We start from the raw sequence: 12,347 nt of genomic DNA, 5'->3' as shown, positions 1-12,347 counted from the left end.
AAAGGGGTGCAAAGACAACGCACCAAGCCAATGGAGGACTCAGTTACAGCATGAGGACTCAATCTGGCTATAGCTCTTTCCCTCTGACTCAAGGAGGATTTCTGTGCAGGATGGTTGGCAATTGTGGAAGGGGAACAATGATGGGAGAGAGAGTCGGCAAACGGAGTTGTTGGCATTTGGATGTTTAAGTCTCTCTCTGTTATGGCTGGTGACTGCATTCTTGTTTCCACTTGGTTATTTGGTGATATTAGGAATCTCCTGTTTGGTCCTGAGTGAAAGATACTCATTAGCCCCCAGTGAGGTACTCTAGGAGCTCAAGCTCTTTCTTTACTTTCAATGTCTATGAACCAGGGACTTGGGAAGAAGAGATGAAAGAGGACTGGAATGTTCTGTCCTCTGTATTGGGCAGGCTGTGACATATCAGCTTCCTTCCTCTGAGTATACAGGTGATGGGAGAACTGCATGGAAGAACAGCTCAGGGGAAATCAGTACCTAGTCAGCACCTGACACTGACAATGGTGATGTTACTGGAGGAGGTGGGTGGGGTGGCAGGGAGGAGAGCCAAGAATCTCATCTCATCTAGTCTCGGCATGTTTCAAGTCTGCGGATACTTGTGGGGATTTGGTGTATTCCTTCAAAACTCATTTTCTCCTCATATCTATGTAGTTAGAGAAGTTGGGGAAGGATATGTTAACTCCTAGAGAATAGACTTGACTGGAACCATGGTCTCCTAGGGGTGAAGACCCAGGATGATTTGACTTGGCAGACCTATAGCAATTGCGTTAAGCCCCCAAAAGGTGAAGCCTTTTTCCCCAGCTCCCCCAATGGCTCATCTGTCCTTCCTTCAGTTTCAGTTTTCTTTCCTTATCTGACATAAAAAGCAGAAAGTCAGGTTTCCCTCAGTGCCCAGGATTCAACAAGACAATGTTCTTACAAGGTGTTATGTGGCTTTCCCCTAAGTAGGGGGGAAAGACCTATTTCATTTGTTTTTCTGGGGGTTGATACAGCTTCCTGATAATTATGATTCTTCACCTGCTTCCTCTCCTCATGCCCTTTGGTATCTCCTTTCTCTTCCCCACATTCCCTGCATCTCTTCAGGGAACTAAGAGCAAAAAGGGTTGAGGAAAGATCATTTTTTCTGGGAAAAGGACTTTGTTGTGGCCCCCAAAGTAGCTTGGAGAGCCCCAATTCTTCTGCCCATAGCGTCTTCATCTTTCCTTCTCCTTTGTCCTGTTTTTGCTTCCCATAGGAGCAAAACAAAAATAAGAAATAATTAGAATGGCAGAGGGAGTGAAAGTTGTTAAAAATCTCTCACCTAGGAAGTTGTTAAAAATCTCTCACCTAGGAAGTTGTTAAAAATCTCTCACCTAGGAACCTAAGAGGTTAATACCCCAAGTAGCCCCCTCCTTCCTCCAGCTCCTCCAGTGTCTCCCCTTGCTCCCGGAGCCTGGACACTAAGAGACAGAGAGAGTGTCTTACCTCCTGTCTGCAACACTCTCTCCCCTTGGATGTGAAACCATGGACATCTTGGCTCGCTGAACACCTTTTGTGCCTTTTGTGCCACTCATTCCTCCACACTGTTTCGCTGAACTTCAATCCAAGTTTCCCTCACAGAACCTCAGTAATGACTCACTGTTGCTGATTACATTTGGTCCCATCTAGATTCTACCCCTGACCCCCATTTTGTATGGGTATTCTCCTCTGCCCATATCTCTCAGTGGTGCAGGGCTGGATGAAACCAGCAGGCAGAGATCTTTACGGGTAGAGTGGGGTGAGGAGAGGAAGAACAGAGCCAGCAGCCCTCTCCTTGATGTTTCTTCTGGGGAGCTCCCTGCTGAATCAGTTCTCTACTGGGCACGCTGAAGTAAGAAGAAGACATGGCAGATGAGGTCTTCTGATCATAATTTTACTGAAATCCTTTCTCATTCTTTTACTTGCCCTTCTCTGGCCTCATTATAGTAAAGATGGGGCCCTGGGGAGGTTGCTGAGGGTTGGGCGAGTGTTACATGGGGCCAGGCACTGTGTTAGATGCATTATCCTCCCACACAGTTTGTCTCTTGTACCCAGAGCTCCTCTTCCTGCCCAAATCCAGGAGAGGCAAGAGCCCCGGGGAACCTGGGCCCAGAGAACAATGCATCATTTAATTGTCATCAGATCTGCATTATTATGCAGCCTTGCTTCTCTCTCTTCTTCAGCTAAGGGCGATAGGAAGGTGGTGGCCTCAGAGGTCAGGCCAAGGAAGTGACGATGAAGGAGTGGATGATTGCAAAGATATCACTGAAGAAAGACGCTGGAGGGGTTAACGTTCTTTCTCTGCATGCTTCCTGGCTTTTGCTAAGCTCCAGCCGCCACTGCTTTTGCCTCTTAATGAAAGCAGCTATCTAGCTTCCTCCTCTTTATTTTTTCAATCAAGGCTCACAGCATCTACAGAATTGACTATCCCTTTCCTGGCTGGAGTCAGAGCCTCAGCCTGATCTGGCAAAGCCTACTTCGTGCCGTGGAAGCACATGATCCTACCAGAGGCTACTGGCTTCCCTGGGACCACAGCTTCTCTGTTTGAACACGTATGCCCACCTAGCCAGCCATGCATTTACAGCCCATGTTCTCCAGCCCCAGGCAGGGGATTAATGGAGGCTGGATAAGATTCTTGAATTATAATTCAAATTCTGCTCCTACTCCAAACCCCCCACCTCAGTAGCTCCTGTCCTCTCCTCTCTTCCTTTGTCCCTCATCTTCCTCTTCTACTTTCTCTTCCTCCCTACCTTCCCCCTTCTCTTTGTTCTTCCTTCTCTCTTTCACCTTTCTTCTCTCCCCTCAAACTCTTCTTCTCTCCCATATTTTCTTCCTCCTATCTCTCCTTTGGTTCCACTTCCGCAGCCCAGTGAAGTCTCCTTTTCTCTGCTCTCACCCTTTAAGCATAATACAAATCTTGGGTCACTTTTTGAGCTCCACGGTGTCATGACTGCAGGCTGAAGGACATACAATCATTAGATGTGATTTTTAGCCTGTTGTCTAAAACTCTGATTGGAGCAGGTGTCTCTGTCCCCACTGAGTCAGGCTCGTCTGCCTAGAGATGGTGGCTCCTATGTGGCCCATTCTGAGAGCTACTAAGAGAGTGTGAAGGTCTGTCTGTCAGTGGAAAAACAGGAAAGAAGCAAGCAGTCTCTGTCAACATACCTGAAACATATATCTAGAACCATCCAAGCAAGTGTAAGCGGATTGCTGCTCAGTGGATCAGAAAAGAACAGGGGGACAAGGAGGAGCATACTGAGAGCCCAGGGAGGAGGTTTTCTTGGTTGGAGTCAAGGGCTTATGTCAGGAGGAGTAAGGGCCAAGGGCAGCTGGAAGGAGGGTGGAGACCCAGAGATTCAACTCATGACCTGTGCTGCATATGCATATCGTTCCATCCTCGGACAGTACAGTACCTCCAACCCTAATCACTTCCCACCAGGCTAAACCCTATCAGCAGAGTAAGAAGGGCCTTCACACTCAGAGTCCTTGTCTACCTGCGGCTGGAAGGCCTGCTTGCTGCGGAAGCAACATGAAGGCCAGTGCTCACCAAACTGCCCGCCTACCCTCCGTTTCTCCTCTGCCCCCAGCAAGGAGAGGAATTCCAGCTGGGAAGCTGGGAAATGGGGCCAGAAGGAAGGTTCACCGAGCGGAGGGTGTATGCATCTTTCTGCTCACCTAGAAGCTGGCACAAAGTGGGCACTTGTAAAGATTTTCTGTTCCCTGCTTGCCCAAGAGCCCAGACCTTCCTCCCTTTCATCCAAAAAGAACACAGCTCAAGAGAAACGAGTCACCCCTGCCTCTGGGAAAACCTACTGTTCTCTGTCCTCCTCACCAGCTCCCGGTGCCTTGCTCCATTTGCGTTCTCCTTCCTCACTCCAAGGCCCTTCCTGAGCCCACATAGCAAACACCATAAGGGCCCCATGAGACCATCCTGGAACATTCTCCTGTTGGCTTGAAACCCAACAAGAGGAGCCGTAGTTGGCTCTGCTGATGCAGCATATATCTGTGTGGCCCGAGTTTCAAAGGTCACTTACGAGACAAGGCAGATGGAGTCAGGTGTGGGGGGAGAGCCAACAAAAGCAAGAATGATCCTGAAGAAGAGGGGAGAGCTGGGTCCAACAGCTGGACCTGTGGTCTGGAAAGAGACTTGGATCCTGAATTTAAATCCCAGGTAAAGATTTTTAGACAGACTGACCTTGTGGGGAGCCTCAACACTTCTCACTGGGGCCCAAACATACTCTCAGTGGCCCTGGACATTAGCTAAGCAGCAGCTTGGTGTGGGGGTTCTTAGTAAGAGGTCCTGGGGACACTCTCATTGCACCTGGCACACCCCCAAATGCAAGGCCATCTGGCAGGATTTCCAAGCCTTGGGCCACTGCAGCACCTTCTTCCTCTGCTCCTGGAAAATCACAAAGGGCAGGTTCTCACCCAGGCTGCAAAGGGTTTCTTGTTTTGAGGGAGGAGAGTTGTGGTCATCTCCATTTCAAGGAGTGAGGGCACTAACAAACAAAAAGGGTGAGGAGCAGCATGAGGGAGAAATTTTTAGACTTTTCAGGCTGAAGGGAACTTAAGGAACTAAATAATCACAGAATTTTCAAGATCTAGGTAGTTAAGAACACGGGCTTTGGAGTCAGGCATCCCTGGGTGTGAGTCCTGCTCTATCCCCTACCAGCTGTGAGACTTTATAGTCATTATTTACCTTCTTTAAGCCTCTGGTTTTTTCATTTATAAAATAAAAAGTAACATATACTTTGAAGGGTTGCTGTAAAGCTTAAAAATTAAATGGTATCATTTTAAAAATATTGTTCTGGAAACCCAATAAGTGCTCAAGACATTGTAGCATTTCTTCAGATAAAGAACCCAGGGCTCATCCCCAGATAAAGAACCCAGGGTCGTTCACCACAGTGAAAGACCTGAAACCAAGTTCAAGATCCCTTTCCTGCTTCCAAGCCAGCTTCCTACATGTGCCCTTTTGTCATCTGCCCCTCTCTCTTCAGTCAGTGCGCACCCAAGCTATTTCGTTTGCACGCTTGTAGAGCTTACCTTCGAATACAGCCAAGCAGGACAAATCCACCATCCCTTAGTGATCTGTGATGGGGCCTCACAACTTTATTGTTGAGAAATGCCTCCTTAAGCTCAACTGAAATGTCTTCTGTTGCATTTTAAGATGATTTGCACTTCTCCTAAGGACATCAAAGGGAGCACCCCGTGCCCCGTGGTGATAAGAATGATCTTGCCTGTTTTCCAAATGGGGAAGCCACAGTCTCCTCTAGTATATGAACTTGTCGAGGATAAAAGTAAGAGGTGAGTGGAATGGAGTCTGGGCCAGGAGAATGTGTCCCAGTTCCCTGGAATGAAACCTACATCCATTTGTCCAAATTTTTCCATCCTGGGAATTTTGAAAGGGCAGCCCTGTTCTTTGCAGCTCTTTCTGAGGTCTGAAAGTTGAAAACAAAAACAAAAACAAAACACAAAGCCCAGCAGGGTTTGCCTGAGGAGAGAACAGCCTGATGTGTTGTGGGACTTGGGGTGGTGGGTTGAGGGGGAAGGCAGGGAGGTTACGGGAGGATTCTACTTTCTAGGGTCAAAAGATAAAAGAGTTTCTTCTCCTAAGACTTCCTGAGATGAAATGCCATCTAAGAAAAAACAAAAAAACAAAAACAGAACAGACAATGGGCTTCTGATATTCCCTCCCAGGGTGGTTGTGGCTATGAGGCCACAACAGGCATAGGCGGCCACGGGTGGCCCTGGGCGCAGCAGAGGCACGGGCTGCTTTGCGGTGGCTCCTTGGAATATCCCATCTGGGAGGGTTATGTAACTATGCAGGCCCCGCTGTATATGCTGAGGGGTACCATTTGTGCCCAGCAGGCAGGCAGGCGACTGTGGACGGAGGCCAAGCACGGCTGTCCGAGCGCCTCCCCATGCTCTGTGCCGGCACTGGGCCCTTCTCTCCAGGCCACAGCTGCAGGGGTGGGAGAGCTTTCGGAGCTGGGCTAAGGTCCTCCAGCCCCACTGGGAGGTCAAGCAAAGGTCAGAGCTGGAAAGGTACAAAAAGGGCCGTGGCTCCAAACTTACTGTGGCACGTGAGGCAACTATGGCTGGAGAGAGAAGTGACTGGTGTTTCCAGATGAGTTAGTGGTAGAAAGAGACCTAGAACTCTTCCCCTGGTGCACTTGACATTATCCAGTGACAGGCCCCCGTAGCTGGTCAGGACTGTCCCGTGGATGTATGGGGCCAGACCTACAGCTAGTTATGGGAACTCAGGGGTCCCAGGGGGGTCTCTGCCATCCAGAATAGCTCGCCTCTGCCAGAAATTCCACAATTAGAGATTCCTTTCAATACTTCAAGGTTATCCCCCTTGTTAAAATGCAAATTCTCCTAGGACAGGAGAAAAACAACCCATTTAGCTCTATCAGCCTTTACACTTCAGCATGAAAGAGTTCTGATGTGAGAAGTGTCCGAGAAAGGATTTGATAAGGGAGGGGGGTGCCATGGTGGCACTGGTTGACTAAGAGACAGAGCAGGAGGCTCAGAAGGAGTGGAAAGGCTCACAGGGGAGGCTGTTGAAAGCCTAAATGATTTTTATCTCTGCCATATTTTGTAGGGATTTGGAATTGCTTGGCCTGGACCTGGCAAGCTGAGTGGCGGGGGGACCCAGGGCACTCCCACATTGGCTTGCCTCGGAAAAGTGATTGTCTTGGCTGTAGAAGGGATACTTGCCCAATGAGCTTCTTGGCTAAAAATCATTCGGCAGGAATTTAAGGAGCATCCTGACACAGGGTAATCTCTTTTGATCCTTTCTAGGATCTTAGAATAATTCTCTAGATGGCAAAATTTCACATGATTCTATTGGGCTCTGCTGTGAGGTTGGGAAGAGGTGGGCGAGAGCGTTAACAGGTGGTAGAGGTTGGGGTTATGGGCCTGGAGAGATTGGGGGAAGAGGGGCTAACTCAACATCTAGTAGGAGCTTGATAAATACTGCTTGAAGAAACAATTTCTTAATATGTAGGTCCCAGGCAGGCTCAGCAATCATTGGGTGGAGGGAGGTAAGCACACGGTGTCCAGGCTGAAGAAGATCTCAGCTGGAGGGAATCTCTACTGGGGGAGGAGGTTGTGCTTAGTTAGGCCCCAAAGCCTGAAGTCTGCAGCTGAGCACAAGAGAGAGAAGCTGGATGAGAGATTCAGCTCTTAAGGCCAGCTGGGGAGTAAGAGCCACATCAGGGCTTCTCCTACCCCAAACCTCTCCACGAGCCTGCAAAGGTCTCCTCTCCCTCTGCCGCCAGCCTCTAACCCCAGACCAGTGCAATCCTTCGTGTGGGAAACCGTGTTAAGGATCAAGCATGAGAAAGCCCTTTGAGTATTTCATCTCAGTGACCCTGCCCCAGGCCCATGGCCTTGTCAGAAGCTTGAACCAGGAATAGGTAACTGGTCTATGATGATGGGAGGGAAAGGAAGCCCAAGATTTGGCCACGTCTCCAGGTGGAAAGAGAAGAGAGAGAGAACTGGATTCTGGCCTGAGGGATGAAACAGGAACCAGCCTCAGGCTCCAGGCCTCTTACTCCTATTTCCTGACCAGGCAGTGTCAGCTCTGTTCAGGGAAATGTTAGGACCCTGAAGGGAGGGTGAGCAGGTGTGTATAAGCATCAGATGTGTTCATGGTTACGGCTGTGCAGAGGTGAATGTGTTACTAGGGGTGGGGGAGAGGGATCACAGCACACACCATAAAAAGATGTGTGGACCTTATGGCAAAACTCAGCATAGATCTTCCTTCTGCTTCCCCATGACTCCGTGGTCTGGTTACACAGTCAAGACTCTGGGTTCTCTCTCCTTTCTCTGCATGACTCGTTTCGTCTCTCTTGGCTAGCCAGCTCCTTCTGGGTCTTCCCCTCTGTAAAATGGGGTGAGTCTACATGCTCCCACTCTCACCCCATTGCAGGAGTGACGGGGGCCAGGTTTCTGGAAGCTGCTAGCTCCTGGGAAGAAGGTTGCCTGAAGGGTGGGCAAGGGCAGGGGTCAGGGATCAGAGACTCTCTATTAAGGTATTGTGTTTGGAAGCTCAGCCACCCAGCAGCAGGGTGATGCATGGAAAGCTGCGCTGTGATTTTCCCTGGACCAGAGTTGGCCTAGCTCTGGCCAGGGAGTGGCACCATATGACTTCTCTGGACTCTGGAGTTGTCAGGTCCTACCAGCTGTCTCCCTGCTATGAGGAATGCACTCCCACCCCAGGCAGAGAGGCAAGGGAATTCCACAATCTCTTCCTTGATAAATGATTCCAATGCACCACAATTTTCATTCAACACATGAATTCAACACAATGATTATTTTAAAACGGCAACAGCGACAAAAACTCTACAAAGCGGTTGGGAAGCTCTTGCTTGTGTGTAGTTTCAGTGTTTCCTGGCATAGTCTGGTCTTTACAGAGATGTCCCGGATGCTTCCAAATTGGCTAGGTTGGCATCTTTGACATTCTTGGGGCTATTTCCCTCTTATGAGCCAGTCATGGAAGGCTGAAGGGAATTCCAGAACTAGGCAGGTCCCTGACCCAGAAGCCAGGCCCCTCAGTCCTGATGCCTGTGCAATCCTCACAGACCCCAAATGTAAGCTTGGTGCAAACCCCTCCCCTTCTCTGGGCCTTGGTCTCCCCCCAGATCAAGGGGGGGACCATCACTCTTTGCTCCACTCTTGGACTGTCTCCCCTAGACTCACTAAGTCCACTAGAGACAGAGCTGTTGAGAGGTTGCGGCAGCATCAAGGACCTGGCAAGAGAATCCCAGCTGTATCTCAGCCTTCCCATGGTTTATATTGTATTTTATAGAATCACTTAGCCTTAGAATTCTGGTGCAACCTATGATGAGGCATAATTGTTCCGAAAGTGGCACTGGGTTTGAACCCTCACTCGGTCACGTGCTCGCTGCCATACTCAGCAGTGACAGTCTTGGTTTTCTTATCTGAAATGGGGATGCGCATACTCCTCATCTCGTAGGACTGCTGGGAAATGAAGAGGTCAGGCCAAGAAAGCGCCAGGCAAGGCGAGTGCCTGCGGGCAGTGAGCACTCAAGAAGGTATATTAGTTGCTGTTGTTTGGGGACCTTCGAGGCCAGAAAGTGCTTTTCGAAGGTAGAGGGCTCTCTTCCTTATCCCCCTGTGTCTTCCAGAGGGCTCAGAACAGAAAGACTTCTCATTGACAATCCCTCCAACCCATTTATTCCCATTGTCACCCCCCAGAAACCACCCCCCCAGAAAAGTTAACGAATTCTCATGCAACCTCCCAGGGTTATTCTATGTACCTTCAAGCAAACACACACACACACACACACACACACACACACACACATATAGATATATGTGTGTGTGTGTGTGTGTTATCTTTTACACAAATAACAGTAAACTACATGCTGTTCTGCATCTTGCTTTTACCCCCCAATAATCTGTCTTGGTGATCCTTCCATATGCAGTATAGAGAAAGCTGCCTCATTCTTTTTAATAGCTGTGAAGTATGCCATTGGCTGTGAATCTAGGTTCCTTCTTGCCTACTGAGAGTTTGGAAGGTGAGCTCTGGGTAACCCAGCCGTGTAATCATTTGGAGGTGTTTCTCTGAGGGGTGGGTGGGTGGGCAGACATGACCTAGGAGTTCCATTTGAACTTGGCCCTCCAGTTGCTGAGGTGTGCTCCTGCAGCCTCCTCCAGACACCAGATCAGTTGCCGTAGAAAGAAGACTCCGGAAGCATGCCTTCTTCCCTGAAAAGTCTTTGCCACTCTTTTAGCTTGGCTCCCTTTGTTGCCTATAGACAACAAGGTTGGGGAGCTGCCAAGGTATATAGTCTCCTTCCCACCAGCCAAAGATGAGTCCGAGAACACCACCTCTTTCAGGAAGTCTTCCTGAACTGATCTGAGGAGGAAACGGAGTTTCCCATTACCTCTCCCCCTACTTCCCACCTCAGGCTGAGCCTAATCCAGGCCTGGCTAAGAATGAAGTCAATTCTTTATTCCTTGGTTTAAAAATGCTTATTTTCTTCTCTGTGTAAGTATATAGTCATGATATGTCTGTTCTTCCACCTAAATAATACTCGGTCGTCTACCATGAGCCCGTTCCTACTGTTCCAGGCACTGGGGTACAGTAGTGAACAAAAACAAACAAACAAAAAAAACCCTCGACTCTCGTCAGGAAGCTGACAGGGAAAAAAAAATAGCAAGATTAAGAAAGAGAACATCAGTTACATCTGATGGGGTGAGTGTCGTGGAGAAAAATTAAACAGAGAAGGGGACCTGGGAGTAAAGGGGAACCACAGTTTCAAACAGGGAGTCCTGGGAAGTTCTCACTGAGAAGATAACACCTGGGCAAAGACCCAGAGCCTGGGGGTTGGGGTTTTGAGAAATCTGGGTGGGGGAGTGAGGCTGGCAGAGTCAAAGCCCCCTTGAGGGACTGAGGGAACAGCCTGGTTTTTGAAGTAAGACAGGAACAGAGGGAACCCATGGAGAATAGTCTGAGGCAAAATCAGAAATGTTGGTGGAGGGTTGCGAAGTGGTAGAGTGCAGGGGTGCAGAAAATCTTGTAAGAGATGCTACAAATGGGATCCACTGGGCTGTGTTTGGAAATGTATGGGGATATGCTAGTTGCCACAATGGCTGGCTAGGTTGAGGGGGAGGTGTCGCTCCCCCAGCATTTGGGGGCAAAGGCTATGCCAAACAGCCAATAGAGCACAGGACAGCTCCTGCAGTGAACAATGTTCTTGTCCAAAATACCAGTGTTCTTTGTTGAGACACGCTGATAGGGTCTTGACGTCCATTGTGATGAGTTTGATTTTGATCTTAAGACAAACCGGGCTAGGGGGTGCCTAGATGGCTCAGTTGGTGAAGCATCTGACTTTGGTTCAGGTCGTGATCCCAGGGTCCAGGCTCCCTGCTCAGTGGTGAGTCCACTTCTCCCTCTGCCCCTCTGCCCCTCTGGGAGGCTAATAGGAAGTCATAGGGGCAAAACTTTAGACAGGGCAGTGATGCAATGCCCTACTTTGGAAACCAGAGTGGAAGGTTCAAAAGGCAGAAGAGGGAGGGGATTTCAGCAGAGAGAGCCTTAGAGTGCCGTTCACAATCATCTGCTATTCACCCTTTCATTCTGTCTTTCAACGTAAGGATCATTCCTTCCCCCACAGCTGCTGGGACGGTGTAAAGACGGAGCGGGTTCAGTGTAAACCAGCTTCTTTCCAGTTGCTTAAGCCACTGGTCCGGGAACTAGATGACTGATAATGATGATCCTTAACACTGAGATATAGGAGGGACCATGAGTCAGGCACTTTTCTGAGAACTTTAACTAACTCAAATCTTCCAACATCCCTATGAGGTAGATACTATCATTGTGCCCATTTTATAGATGGGGAAACAGGTACAATGAGGTCAAATAGCCTATTGAGGTTCGCACAGCTGATAAGTCAGAGTCCAGGTCCCAGCCCAGGTGATCTGCTCTTCCCCACTGTGCCACACTGCTTCTAAGCACTGCTGCTTCTTCCCTCTTCCTGGGCTACCCTTCTCAAATATAGGTTCTCTCTCCTTGCTCACAGCTCTCCCCTGCCAAGGCAGCCCCTCCCTAGAGGCGATGGCAGGAGGCACCCCCACGAGTCCCCACCACCAGAAAGGCCCATCAGTGCCCCAAAGGCCAGGCCGGAGTGCCCAGTCTCTCTCCTCACCCCCGCACCCACATGCACCCTGTCCCACTTTCCCCCAACCGAGCACCTTTGCCTTTTGTTCACAGCGATGGCTCCTGCACCCAGGCCGGTGGGGGCATGGAGGACTCCATGGTGGCAGCGGCGGCAGTGGCAGCCGGCAGACCCAGTGCCCATGCCCTGAAGGCTCAAGCCCAGGAGCTGCAGCATGAGGAGGAGCGGCCGGGGACAGGGGAGTGCCTCCCCAAGGGATGGCTCCTACTGTGTGGCCTCCCCTGGCCGGCAGCAGCCTGCTCCCATGACCCTAACGCCTCTGATTACGAGCTCTCCCTTGACCTAAAGAATAAACAGGTACCCAGGGCCTCTGATGGGGGCGGGAAGGGTGATGAGGGAGTCCTGCCTTCGGGGGCTATCCAGGGTACCAGGGATCTCCCCACTTGGGCCCACCTCTGCTGTAGGCACACTTCTTTCGCCATGAATTCTCCCAAATGGAGCTGTCTTCAGCCCTTCCTTGGAGCCCAGTTTGTCAGGAACCAGCCTCTCCATGGCAGGGGTCACACCTTTGCAATGCCAGTCCCCTCGGTACTGTGTTCAGGACCCTGTTCCTCTCGACGTGAGCCAGAAGCTTAAACTGCCTCAGACCCTGAGCCAGGTGGCCCACTGTTCTCTGGGAATGAA

General features: G+C 49.9%; 1 pseudogene; it reads left to right on the top strand.

Moving 5' to 3' along the window:
- Positions 1–12,347, top strand: part of LOC131838332 (IQ motif and SEC7 domain-containing protein 3-like) — a 30,999-nt pseudogene that overhangs the window by 1,317 nt on the left and 17,335 nt on the right.

This window comes from Mustela lutreola, chromosome 8, assembly GCF_030435805.1.
Source record: "Mustela lutreola isolate mMusLut2 chromosome 8, mMusLut2.pri, whole genome shotgun sequence".
NCBI classification, from domain to species: Eukaryota; Metazoa; Chordata; class Mammalia; order Carnivora; family Mustelidae; genus Mustela; species Mustela lutreola.
Note: the sequence above shows the minus strand (reverse complement) of the source record. Positions and strands in the feature narration are given on the sequence as shown.